This window comes from Solanum pennellii, chromosome 1, assembly GCF_001406875.1.
Source record: "Solanum pennellii chromosome 1, SPENNV200".
Classification (NCBI taxonomy): Eukaryota; Viridiplantae; Streptophyta; class Magnoliopsida; order Solanales; family Solanaceae; genus Solanum; species Solanum pennellii.
Genome location: NC_028637.1, coordinates 34,390,722 through 34,402,463, shown reverse-complemented (window position 1 = coordinate 34,402,463; position 11,742 = coordinate 34,390,722). Strand labels below are relative to the sequence as shown.

Below are 11,742 nucleotides of genomic sequence, written 5' to 3'. Positions count from 1 at the left end.
TATATATATATATATATTTGTTAATTAAATAAATTAATTTACGTTCATTTATTAAAAACTTAACTTTAATAAAATACTAAATAAATGTATAATAGTAAGCTTGCCTAATTTTTCAAAGAACATTAAATTTAAAATAATGATAAATAAATAAAAACGAATTAACTGTTTTTTATCCTCTGCTCGATGTTGATATTATAAATCTGATTAAACTTGTATTAATGTAATGTAAATTAGTTTCACATTAAAGTCTTGATGAGGATTTGTAAAACGGAGTTAATTGATGTATGTAACAAATTCCACCGACTCTTTAACATGCTTTTTTAACTCAAGGGACATGCTAAAATGATAAGGTTAAGATGCAATAAAGAATGGATGACTAAGTGTATGATACCTTTTTGTACGTGGAATTGGTAAACCATCCAATGTTTCATTGATGTGGAGCATTGTGACACTCCATTTTTCGATTGCCGGAAGCATTTTTTCAATTTAAGTGACTGTATTATATGAAAATTTTTTTAAATTGACATTTGAAATTAAATTATAGTGTTTTAAATCACCTTTTTGTTAAATTTCTAATCCAAAAATGACTTTTTATATGATCTGCGAATTAGAAATTTGGATAAAAAATTATATTAACCGAGTAGTTGGAGGTTAATTTTATTTATTTTTCTTTAATTCAATATATGTAGAAAAATATTAATATTAAAAATATTAATCAACAAAAATTAATCTGAAATAAAAAATACAAGATTATTTATTAAACTTAATTTCAAAGAAAAATATATAACTTTTTGCCATTTTTTGCTATATTTTTTTTTTAAAAAAAAAACTTAGCGTAAATTGTAATTCAGTTTTGGGTTCAAATATTTTAAAATAAACTAAGTAGAATATAAAAATTAAAATATATAATTTAAATAAAAAAGATTTTTTTATAAATATTTGAACTCTAAAAATAGCGTAAAAATTTAGATTTAATAAAAATCTATGTATCTACACGTATGTTTTTCTTGAATTTGAATATCAAGTTTGAAACATTGTGAAGCAAGTAAGAAAGTAATTGATGGCTCTGAATTTTTTTCCTTTTATCGTTGCATATTAAATATTTATTTAAATTTAAATCCGTAATCTGAAATTTTATTTTAAGGCTTAAAAAACTTTTTAAAAATACAGCCCAAGGGAGATTCCAATCAGAAACATGTTGTAAATATTAAAAAGTTATATTATATTTATTACAATTCTTATTGGTGACTCAAAAGTCTGTCTTCTTCTATTTAAAATTATATTATAAAATTTAATTAGCATTTAATAAAAACAAAATTAGATTTAAAGATATGTCATAATATTTATATTATTATAAAACTTATATACTTATATGACAATAAATACTTTTTTTTAAATAACGTAAAAAAATAAATTAAATAAATTCTCAACATGCATAACAATGCTATATTTGAAATAGCGAAACTAACAATGTTGTTTAATGGAAAAATTACATAAATTAATACATTTTAAAAAATAATTACTGATTTTAGCGATACTTTTTGTTTATTACCATTTATAGCAATGTTTTGTTAAATCTGTAATATGTATTAAAAGTGAATTATGTATGCAATATATATGAATTATAATTGTTTTTTTGAAATATATCATGTTTGTTTGGTAAAAAATTGTCACATTGTATTATAAGTGTATTAAAATGTGTGATAAATGTATTATTTATCAATAAAATTTGTATTATATGTGAATAATAAATTATTTTTTGTAATATGTATTAAACTTGTATTATAAATGAATTAAAAGTGATCAAGTGAAATAAAAATATTATTGCTATAAATGGTAAATATTTTTTTAATATAGTATATTTATGTAAGTTTCCCTTGTTTAATTGACAGTCTGTATTTTCACATGTCCACTATACTTATTCGTTCATCCCTCTATATTTTTGTAAGCAAAAATTATGATGAGGTAATATTTTTGAAGTCAAGTGACATTATTAGAATTTTAATATTAGATTTAAGATATTTATTTTGTTAATAAAAAAGTTAATATATCATTTGTTAAATGACAAAGATATATATTCACTATTTATCATACGAAAAGAGCATATATTATACATGTATAATATATACACCACTTTATGTGGTGTAAATCATAAAATGGAGAGATAGATTTGTTCGAAATTTTATAATTTTTCAAGTGTTTAGTTAAAAAATGGAAAGATTTTGCCTTAACTTACTTATAAAAACAAGTATACACACACCATATCATTCCATTCTCCACCAAAGTGACTCAAAGAATTTATTTCCATTCCATAGCCAAACTAATACTCCAAATCTTCACCATTTCCATCTTCTTTTCTCTGGTAGGCTTTCCAGCCACCGGAGAAGAAGATACTTATAGTTTTGGAAAATTCATAAATAAAAAAATTACAAGGTTAAAAAAAGAAAATTTTAAGTCATTTTCAATTTTATTGACATGATTTTTTAAGTGGTTCAAAATCAACTTCAATGATGATTATTCCACCACCTAAAAACAAAACAACAGGTTTTGGACAAATGAATATATGGATAATGCATTAACCATAGGACCAAAATTAAGTTTCAAGATTGTTGGAAGGGTACAGGGTTTTATGGTGCTGCTTCACTTAATGATGTTGGATTAATTTTGCTTTTATTGAAGGGAAATATAATGGAAGTACTTTTTACTATACTTGGTCGAAATTCGATGTTCCAGATGGTGAGAGAGATGGCTGTGATCAGAGGGAGTGGGCTTTTCCGATTTGCTAGAGGATATGTTCAAGCTAGTACTCATTCATGGGATTTTAAAACTGGAGATGCTACTGTTCAATATTGAAGGAATATTGATTGTATTGAAGTGTTAACCTAATAAGGGAATACATGAGAGATATATATAGGAGATATAGGTAGGAGTACTAATCCTAATAGGACTAGGATTAAGGAGTACTAATCCTAATAGGACTAGAATTAAGGAGTACTAATCCTAATAGGACTAGGATTAGTACACAGTAAATACTAATATGATTTAATACTATCTGTTACTATCCCCCCTCAAGCTGAGCTGAGCTGAAGCGAACGAAAGCTTGGAACTGAGGTAATCGTGCTGTCGGCTCGGGAGAGGCTTGGTGAGAATATCAGCCGGTTGTTCTTCAGTGGGTACATACTGCACAGTCATGGTGCCGGCCTGAACTTCATCGCGAACAAAGAGACAATCGGTATCAACATGCTTCATTCTGGTGTGTAGGACGGAATTCTTGGCCACACAGATGGTTGATTTGTTGTCACAATAGAGAGCAGGAACAGTGTGAGTGGCGCGGAGTTCGCGAAGAATATATGTGACCCACATGGTCTCAGCAGCAAGAAGAGCAAGGGCGCGGTATTCAGCTTCAGTCGAGGACCGAGAGACCTTGGGTTGTTTTTTTGTACACCAGGAGATCAGGTTCGGCCCCAAAAAAACGAGAAACCCCGATGTAGATTTTCTGTCATTTTTATCATTCGCCCAATCTGAATCTGAGAAACCCCGAAGCTCCAAGTCCCCGGGTCGAATGAGTAAACCACGACCAAGAGTGCCAAAAATGTACCTGAGAATGCGTTTTAGACAATGGTAATCATGTTCACTTGGTTGATGCATGCGCTGAGCAACTCGGTTGACAGCAAACTGGATGTCAGGACGGGTAATGGCCAGATACTGTAGAGCCCCAATGAGGCTGCGGAAGTGGGTGATATCGGCAAAGGGGGTGTCGGCTCCATTCGTAGACGAAGAGACTGCCATCGGTGTTGGTTGACTGGTGCATTTTTCCAGTCCAGCTTTCTGCAACAGATCTCGAGCATATTTTGACTGATGAAGAAACAAGCCGCTGCCTGTCCGAGAAACCTCCATTCCCAGAAAATAATGTAACGGGCCAAGGTCCTTCATTTTGAAGGTAGTATGCATAGCTCGAGTGACATCCTGAATGAGAGCTGCAGTAGAGCCTGTAATAATGATATCATCTACATAGACAAGAAGAATGACTGTACCGTGTGCTGAATGTCGAGTAAACAGACTCGTGTCGTGTACGCAACACGTGAAGCCGAGTCCCTGGAGGAACGTTTTCAGACGTGTGTACCAAGCACGGGGGGCTTGCTTGAGCCCATACAGAGACTTCTGGAGTTTGCAAACATGTTGAGGGAAGCGGGGATCAACATAGCCCGGTGGTTGCGTCATGTAGATAGTTTCATCAAGCATGCCATGAAGAAAAGCATTGGAAACATCCAACTGATTGATGAGCCAATTGTTGCGCACGGCGAGTGACAGTACCAGGCGAATGGTTTCCTGCCGAATAACAGGACTGAATGTCTCGGAGTAATCAAGCCCATACTCCTGATTGTAGCCTTTAGCAACCAAACGAGCCTTGTACCTGGAAATACTGCCATCTGCATTGTGTTTAATTTTGTACACCCATTTACAGCCCACTGGGTGCCGCCCATGGGGCTTAGGTACAAGAACCCAAGTTTTCTGATCAGTCAAAGCCTTAAACTCGTCATCCATAGCATGACGCCAATAAGCATTTTTTGAGGCAACAGAGTAGGTTGTTGGTTCACTATCGGGAAGGGGTGTATTTGGTAGTATGGTAGCCTGAAAGGTTTTGGGTTTAAAGATACCGGCTTTGCCACGGGTTAACATGGGATGAGTATTGGGGGGTGGCACGGGCGGTGGTGATTCGGGGGTGGCCGGGAAGGACCCAAAACGGATCGGGCTGGAGATGTTGTGGGTATGGGGTGGTTCGGGTTGGTTGTGAGTGTGGGTGGTGGTTGCGGGTGTATTGTGGGTGACGGTCGAAGGGGTGATGAGGGGTGGTTGGGTAGTGGGTGGAGGTGTGGGGGAAGGTGGTGAGGGACCCTGTGAGTATGTTGGAAAAAGGGGAAGGACGCCAATGAATGATGTATTTGTGGAGGAGGAAATAGACTCGTAGGGAAACTCATTTTCGACAAATTTGACATGACGAGATATGTAGACTTTATGAGTTTGTGGGTCAAGACAGCGATAACCCTTGGAGGTAGGATGATAGCCCAAAAAAATACAAGGACGGGATCGGGGTTGTAATTTGTGAGTAATATGAGGGCGTAGCCAAGGGTAGGCAAGACACCCAAAGACGCGGAGGTTGGTATAATTGGGAAGTTCTTGGTAAAGGAGTTGATAGGGTGATTTGTTGGAGAGAGTGTGACTGGGCATTCTGTTAATGAGGTAGTTTGCGGTGGCTAGAGCTTCTACCCAAAAGGAGACAGGGAGATGAGATTGATGTAGAAGAGTAACCACCGTTTCAATGAGATGGCGATGCTTACGCTCAGCCACCCCATTCTGTTCGGGAGTGTATGGACAGGAGGTTTGATGTATAATTCCCAGGGATTGCAGAAACTGGCCAAAGATGTTATTGACATATTCCTTTCCATTGTCACTTCGAAAAAGTTTAACATGAGAATTGAATTGTGTTTTGACCATTTTTTCAAAAGTGACAAAGGTGGTGTATGCCTGTGATTTGTGTTTTAGTGGGTACAACCAAGTGTATTTTGTAAAATCATCCACAAAACAAATATAATAGCGAAAACCAGCAAATGAAGGAACAGCAGTAGGACCCCATAGGTCAGAATGAATAAGTTGAAAAGGTGCAGTTGTACGCTTCTCAGATAAAGTAAAAGGTAATTTATGAGATTTAGCAATTGAACAGGAGTCACAATTGTTTACATGAATGGAAGAAAAACCTAATTGAGACATTAAAGAATTTATTATTTGAGTAGACGGGTGACCCAGACGACTGTGCCACAACAGACTGTGGCCATCAGCCGAAAGAGCCACCGGAGCCACAGGAACGCTTTCTGAAACTGGGTGGGCAGACGAACTTGTGCCAGGAAGAACGTACAGACCATGCTCACAGGGGCCCTGAAAAATCACCCTCTTGGTAGTATTGTCTAGGATCTGAAAATCATTAGAGGTGAACAAGAGTGAGCAATTATTGTCTTTTGTGAATTGGTGAACTGAAAGGAGATTGGATTTAATAGAAGGGACGTGGGTAAGGTTACCTAGGTGAAAGATAGCGGTGGGGGTTTTAATGGTACCCGTGCCAGTGTGAGAAATATTAAGGGACTCACCGTTGCCAACAGTAATACCATTGGAGCCATGATATGGATTTGGAGCGTTAAGCTTGGATAGATCAGAAGTAACGTGCATGTTGGCCCCAGTATCCAACAGCCATTCAGAGGAAGGGCCGGCTTGAGATGCATAATTGGCACGGTTATCACTATTTCGGCTCTCCTCATACCGAAACCAGCAACGAGCAGCGGTGTGTCCTGTTTTCTGACAGATTTGACAAGTTGGACGATCCCGCTCGTAAGTGCCCTGCCCGCCGCTGGAAGATGACTGCCCGCCGCTGCCGAAGGAGTGCAGGCTGTTGTTGCTGCCGTGCTGCTGACCGTCGTACGGCGGACGACTGCCCTGCCGACCGCCACGCCCGCGGCCTCCGCTGTTTCTGCCGTAGCCGCCGCGGCTCCCCTGCCGGCCGCCACCACGCCCCCCGCGATAGTTCTGGCTTGCGGTGAGGGCGGTGGCCGGCTCCATAACAGCGGCTTCTCGGAGAAGAAGTTTGCTCTCCAGATCCACGTTGATTTCTTCACTTTTTAGCCACGAGGAGAGAGTAGCCAGGTCAACGGGCGTTGGACTGATGCGAACCGCCTGTTTAATGGAGGAGTAAGCTGATGGGAGCCCCCGAACGACGCACATGACGAGATCTTTTTCGGGAATGATTTCGTTCACGGTGTCGAGGGCTGTGATGATGGTGGAGACCTCGTCTAAATACTCCGCCATAGTTTTCGTGCCTTTGGTAATTGTGTGGAGACGATCACGCAATTGAAAAATATGAGAGTGGGAAATTGATGCATAGCGTGTTGCGAGGGCCGTCCACAGGGCTGAAGCAGTTGTGTAGGATCGGACGTGTTTCTGAACCGTGGGAGAGATGACCGCAATCAAACATGATCGGATCTGGCCATCCACGGCTTTCCAGGCGGCATGGGCCGGATTGGTTTTTTCTGATTTGTCCGTGGCGGTGATGACTGCCGGCGGCGGTTCTGTGCTTCCATCGACGTATTTGAGAAGGTAATTGGCCTCAAGGGCTGTAAGAACGGTGATTTTCCATGTAGGGTAATTTATGTCTGATAATTTTTCGGGAATCAGGGCATGAAGATGCCTGAGAAGGAGTTTAACGCCAGAAGGAAGTGAATCGAGAGGATCCACCTCGGTTGTCATGGCTGCCGCCGCCCAAGAGAAGAGAGGGAACGATCGGTGCCCTAAAGAGAGAAAAAAAAACCTAGAGAAAAGAAGATCTAGGTTTTCTGGCTCTTGATACCATGAAGGAATATTGATTGTATTGAAGTGTTAACCTAATAAGGGAATACATGAGAGATATATATAGGAGATATAGGAAGGAGTACTAATCCTAATAGGACTAGGATTAAGGAGTACTAATCCTAATAGGACTAGAATTAAGGAGTACTAATCCTAATAGGACTAGGATTAGTACACAGTAAATACTAATATTATTTAATACTATTATTTAATACTATCTGTTATTAAATATGATGTTTATGTCTTATTGTAACGTTTCACTAGATTGTTTTGAGAACTAGAATTATTTTGACTCTTTCAATAAAATTTTTAATGAATATTTTGAACTATTTAATAACTTACGTATTTATTAAAAAATTAATATAATTAATAGTTAGTGAACCAAGTCTATAATTCGTTTAATATCCAAGTAATTCGACCCATGTAAAGAGATTGAATATCAATTGCGAGTTTATAATTCTTTGTCATACCACAGTCCACCTTAACTTCTATCTGCAAACGACTAAGAGAATTACCGCATTAGTAGAGCAAGAACAGAAGTATCCAAGTAGAAAAAGAAAATAGCTCCACCATAATATAATTGTTTATGTGTGTATTGAATTATTAGATATTATATTTGGTTTATGGGATAGGCATATGTGGTAGAAATTGTTTCCAAGGAATCACTGATAGGTTATAATTAACCATTAATGACTATTGACCAATAGCATAAGTTTTCTCTTGGATGAAAAAAACATGTAAATTAACCATTAATGACTATTGACCAATAGCATAAGTTTTCTCTTGGAAAGAAAACATGTAAACTGTTGAATCCATCCCATTTTTTAGTCAACTTTAGTTATTCAATTGGTATAAACAATTGTTAAAAAGGAATAGTAATTGGAGTTGAAAATAAAAAATTTGGTGGTTGGGAAATTGGTAAGATTTGCGACCATTCTTCACTTTGCTATATTTACATATGTCATTAGTGACATAGGCATGGTTTTATCCTTCTATAAATAGAGCATTCTTGCTCATTTGTAGAACACACCAAGTTAGAGAGAAAACCCATTTTTGAGAGCAAAGTGAGGTATTCCATAGACTATATAAGAAAATAGTCTGTGAAAAAAAATAGAGTGTGAGCGATATTTTAGTAAGACGGAAACCAAAAGAGTGTTGTTCCTTTTGAGTGTGTAGTAGTCACTTTGAGTATTGTATTCGTGACTACACAGTGTAAAATTCCTTGCTATAGTAATATCAGTTGCTCCTCTTGGCTTGTGGTTTTTCCCTTTTTCAGAAGGGTTTCCACGTAAAATTCTTGGTGTCGTTATTTTCCCATTTTATTTTCATTACTTTTACCATATATATTCTCGTGCTCGTCCGCGTTTTTCTAACAAACTGGTATCAGAGCTAAGGTTTTATCTGAGTATGCTCTGTGGTTGCAGCACAGTCTGAAATTCCACATCAGAAAAGATTTACTTTGATTTGCGATAATTATATTTTTGGGGAAAACAATGGAAGCCAACACAAGTAGAATAGTTACTTTGAATGGTGTTAATTATACCATTTGGAAGGGAAAAATGGAAGATCTGCTTTATGTTAAGAATTTTTACAAACCACTATTTACCACTGTAAAACCTGATAATAAAACAGATGAAGAGTGGAATCTGTTGCATAGACAGGTTTGTGGATTCATTAGGCAATGGGTCGACGATAATGTGTTGAACCATATATCTGGGGAAATACATGCTCGAACCCTATGGGAGCATCTTGAAAGTTTGTATGCTCGAACGACTGGCAACAACAAAATGTTCTTAATAAAGCAGATGTTGAGTTTGAAGTATCATGATGGTTCTCCGATGACAGACCATCTGAATAATTTTCAGGGGATTATGAACCAATTATCTGCTATGGGCATCAAATTTGATGAAGAAATTCAAGGCTTGTTTCTACTTGATTCTCTACCAGATTCTTGGGAAACATTTAGAACGTCATTGTCAAATTCTGCTCCGGATGGTGTGATCTCTATGGATTCCGCCAAGAGTAGTGTCTTGAACGAAGAGATGAGAAGAAAAACTAAAGGTTCCTCTTCGTCGGATGTCTTGATAACTGGCCCCAGGGGGAGAAATAAACTCGTGGTTCTCAGTATAGAGAACAAAATAGGAGCAAATCCAAAGGCAGACTTAAGGATATTGAGTGCTATCATTGTGGCATGAAAGGGCACACAAAGAAGTTCTGCAAGAAGTTGAAGAGGGAGAACAAAAACAAAGAGGAAACTAAAGAAGATGGCAATGAAAATTGCCTAGCCACCGTCACCACCGAAGATCTTGTTACCGTTCTTGATGCAAACATGATAAATATTTCTTGTGATGAGTCAACCTGGGTTATGGACACTGGTGCCTCATCTCATGTGACGTCAAGGAAGGATTTTTTCTCTTCCTACACTCCTGGTGATTTTGGAACCTTGAGTATGGGTAATGAGACTGTTTCTAGGGTGGTTGGTATTGGTACAATTTGTTTGGAAACTAGTGTTGGAACTAAAAACTAAACTAGTTTTGAACAATGTGAAACATGCTCCTGATGTTCGTCTGCACCTAATTTATGTTGGTGTTTTAGATGATGAAGGATATGTTAGTACCAACGGTGATGGAAAATGGAAGCTCATTGAGGGTTCCTTGGTTGTGGCTCGTGGTAACAAACGTCGTGGTCTATACTGGACTACGGCATTTGCTTGTGTTGATATGGTGAATGCGGTTGAGAGCGATAGCTCTTCAACATTATGGCACAAGAGGCTTAGCCACATTAGCGAGAAAGGACTTAATGTTCTAGCCAAGAAGAAATTATTGTCAAATTTCCAAATTGCTAAATCAGAAAAATGTGAGCACTGCTTGGCTGGTAAACAAAATAGAATTTCCTTTAAGTCCTACCCTCCTTCGAGAAAGACAGAGTTGCTTGAGTTAGTGCACTCTGATTTATGTGTTCCAATGAAGACAAAGACATTGGGTGGTGCACTTTACTTTGTCACTTTCATTGATGATTGCTCGAGAAAACTTTGGGTATATGTCTTGAAGACTAAAGACCAAGTGTTAGGTGTCTTTAAGCAGTTTCAGGCTTCAGTTGAAAGAGAAACTGGAAAGAGAGTGAAATGTATTCGTACTGATAATGGTGGTGAATATTGTGAACCATTTGACGAATACTGCAAGCATCAAGGTATTAGACACCAGAAGACTCCTCCAAAGACTCCTCAGCTTAATGGTTTGGCTGAGAGGATGAACATGACCTTGATGGAAAGAGTTAGATGTTTGCTTTCTGAAGCAAAGTTGCCAAACTCATTTTGGGGTGAGGCTTTATTGACCGCTGCACATGTTATTAATCTATCTCCTGCTGTTGCTTTGCAAAGTGATGTACCAAATAGTGTTTGGTATGGAAATGATGTTTCCTATGACCATTTAAGAGTATTTGGTTGCAAAGCTTTTGTACATGTGCCGAAAGATAAGAGGTCAAAGTTAGATGCCAAGACAAGACAATGCATCTTCATTGATATGGCCTAGATGATAGGCTATATGATCCAATTGAAAAGAAACTTGTGACAAGCCGTGATATTATTTTCATGGAGAATCAAACAATTGAAGATATTGACAAAGAGGAGAAGGTAGAATCTTCAAATTTTGATGGTATAATTCATCATGATGAAGTTCCTCACACAAGTGTGCATGATGTTGTTGGGTTTGATAATCATGGTGACGCCCAGAATCATGTATCGAATCAACATGTTGATGTTGATAATAACAATGATATTGTTATTGATGATCCTGTTGCTCATGAAGTTGTGGACGAATCAAATATTCCGCTTCGGAGGTCCACAAGACAGCAGTTTCCTTCCTCCCGTTATTCACCTAATGAGTATGTGTTACTCACTGACGGGGGAGAACCTGAATGTTATGAAGAGGCCATGAAAGATGAGCACAAGAATCAATGGATTGAAGCCATGCAAGACGAGATGAAGTCTTTGCATGAGAACCACACTTATGAGTTGGTAATTGTCCAAGGGCATGAGAGCTTTGAAGAACAAGTGGGTGTTCAAAGTTAAAGTTGAAGAACACAACTTGAAGCACAGGTACAAAGCTAGATTGGTTGTTAAGGGATTCGGTCAAAGGAAAAGTATTAACTTTGACAAAATATTTTCTCCTGTTGTGAAAATGTCCTCGATTCGCACAGTTCTAGGTTTGGCTGCTAGTCTTAATTTAGAGATTGAGCAGATGGATGTGAAGACAGCTTTTCTTCACGGTGACCTAGAAGAAGAAATTTATATGGAACAACCTGAGGGCTTCAAAGTAGATGGTAAAGAAAATTTTGTATGCAAACACAAAA

General features: G+C 37.6%; 1 pseudogene; it reads left to right on the top strand.

Annotated features, from left to right (window-relative positions):
* The first annotated feature begins 2,563 nt into the window (after positions 1-2,563).
* On the top strand, positions 2,564-2,853 carry LOC107019929 (annotated as a pseudogene).
* The last annotated feature ends 8,889 nt before the right edge of the window (positions 2,854-11,742 follow it).